The sequence below is a fragment of the Apium graveolens genome, chromosome 4 (genome assembly GCF_009905375.1).
Source record: "Apium graveolens cultivar Ventura chromosome 4, ASM990537v1, whole genome shotgun sequence".
Lineage (NCBI taxonomy): Eukaryota > Viridiplantae > Streptophyta > Magnoliopsida > Apiales > Apiaceae > Apium > Apium graveolens.
The window spans coordinates 128,075,510-128,078,227 of NC_133650.1; the positions used below are offsets into that span (position 1 = coordinate 128,075,510).

Consider the following 2,718-nt stretch of genomic DNA (forward strand, 5'->3'; position numbering starts at 1 on the left):
TCTCACCCCACCATCATCATCTCCACCACTCACCACCCCCACTCACCAACATCACCGCCGCTCTGCTCACCACCATCATCTCCACCACTCACCACCATCATCTCCACCATCTCTCTCCATTTTTCTATGCTAAGCTCGTAAGAGGATAAGCTTGAATTAGGATCTTCTTTACTTGGTTATCATTTTAGAAACTCGAATTGGTAAGTGAATTTACTATATTATTTTGAAATAGGGTCTTCTCTGTGAGTAGTTTTCAATTGGGGTTTTTTAAAATCGAAACCCTGAATTTTTAATTTTGTTTTTTTTTTGAAATTGTAACCCTAATTTACTTATTTGAATATGTTTAATAGAATTGACGTTGCCGGAGATGATATTAGTATTAGTACATCACTGCCTCTTGTTATTTATCTGTTGCTTCAAATTTTATATCTGATGATGAGCTTTAGATTTACTAGAATAATTTTGATTGGTTGCATAAATAAGGAACTACATATGTATGTGATAGTTAAAGTACATGTGAAAGAAAACTGATCCAATCTATGATCTTTTTGTTTATTTTGGTTTTATATTATGACCTTTTACTTGCCTTTTAGTTTGGATCTAGAGGAATGAACATCAAAAAGCTTGTTTGTGCTCGTCTGCTGGATCTTTCCTGCAAAAGGTCGTAACTGATTAATGATTTATCACATATTTATGTTCGAAATAGCTCATGTTGCTTTAATTTTGTGGAAAGTTGAAACAGATGTATGTGCTATGCTCTGTAGTTGACAAAACAAAAATTTTGTTGAACACTATGACCTGGTTTAGTTTTGGTTGAGTCTTGTATGTGTCTAAAAATAACATGTTATTAGTTAAAACTTAAATATGGAATCTAGAGGATTTGTAAGTACTACTTCATCTATACTGTATATTTCTAAGTTTAACAGAGTCTTAAAATTATCTACTCCTTGCAGTAGGATAGATGGGAATGATTTCTCTGGGAAGATACCCGATTTCATTGGAAACTGGACAAATATGACAAGACTGTGAGTAATTTTGGTCGATTATGCTTCAGTTTGGTTCTACTTGGTTGTTAGTACATATTCTAGAAACTACGGTTACATATATCTCTCAATAAACTTCAAATTTTGTGCAGGGACTTGCGGGGAACAGGACTGGAGGGTCCAATTCCATTGAGCATCTCTCGTCTGAGAAATCTAATAGAACTGTAAGAACTGCTCAAATATCTAGCCAATATTTAATACCTTTATGACTTTCTATCATTGTAGTTGATTTTTGGTTTGGACTTTTGAGATCAGTTGATTACTTCATTTGCAAAATAATGTACTCAGAAGTGTGACACCAACTTGTAATCGAATGTAGGTATCTCAATCACAATTCATTGACTGGAGAGATACCAAGTTGGATTTCTGGCAGCAAAGAAAATTTGTTAGTTCTTTACACAGCTTTCAGTTCAATATATCATCTAGATTTAGAGAAACCACATGCCAAGATGGATCATTATTAAGTTCCATGTTTATCGTATTCACAAATTTCATAATTGTATTGGCTGCATTGATGTATCTTACAATAATTTTTCATGGACAGCTGAATATAACTGCCAACCATCTAATGTGTAGGTTTCTTCCTGCTTCATATACTCTATAAACTAAATATCAATATTTCTTTGAATTGCTTTTGTATCTTTTACAGGAATCTTGTATCCAGCATGTCATCTTCAAATAACAATTCGTAAGTTTCTATAGACATGATATCTACTAGTTTTTTATAAGCACGCCATGAACTAGCTTAGTTTATTTTGTAGAGTTGCTTGGTGCTTAAAGAAAGATCTTCCCTGCTCCCGAAAACCTCAATGTAAGTGCAACAACAATCTTACTCTTCAACTATGATGTCGAGTTGCTTCCAAATCAAGATCACCTCCATATTCTGAGACAAAGAGCTATTGTGAAACCCGCAGATTACTCACTTTTATCAACTGTGGAGGGGCTACAACGGAGTGGGAGTCATGGACTGGATATAGCTGCTCTATTACAAAGTCCTCAAGCATCAAAGTAAAGTTGTTGCAAAACCAGCTTACTAGTGCGCACAACTTTGTATCATAACAGGGGGAACTAGTGTGACTCTTAATTTGGTTGATCTGATCTTGCTGAAAATCCTGTAAATATTTCATCAAATAATCTTTGTAGTTTGCACTGGCAGTGTAGAATTTCAAATATATATTAATTCTTAGATCTTCCAATTGCAGCATTTAACTTCAAAAATAAAAATAGTGCTGAAATACTGAGATGCAAACACGTATTTTAATGAATTAATACTGATGTCAAAAAATAATTGTACATCACTTTTAATGAATAAATACTGATATCTCAAAAATAATTATACATCATTTTTAAAGAAGAAAAACTGATGTCAAAAAAGTTAATGTATATCATTTTTGATAAAAAAACTGATGTCAAAGATAGACATATTCAAATGTAAATTGAACATATACATCACTTTGTTTGGGATATAATTGATGTTTATGTGCAACTATAGACATCGCATTTTACTGAATAAATCGATGTTTAATATCTGATTTTACATCACCTAAAAGAAAATATATGATGTCTATGTGGTAAAAAACATAGCTCATTATATGTTTAATCTGTTGTAATAAGTGTAATTTATTTATTAAATTATTTATTTCTAACATTTTTTGTAAAAAAACAATGCATGGAC

General features: G+C 32.3%; 1 long non-coding RNA gene across 1 annotated transcript; it reads left to right on the forward strand.

The window, feature by feature from the left end:
• Positions 1 to 1,710: 1,710 nt before the first annotated feature.
• LOC141716894 (uncharacterized) lies at positions 1,711 to 2,247 on the forward strand. The gene is made up of 2 exons (XR_012573423.1): positions 1,711 to 1,854; positions 1,958 to 2,247. It is a non-coding gene; the product is annotated as an uncharacterized LOC141716894 (long non-coding RNA).
• Positions 2,248 to 2,718: the final 471 nt, after the last annotated feature.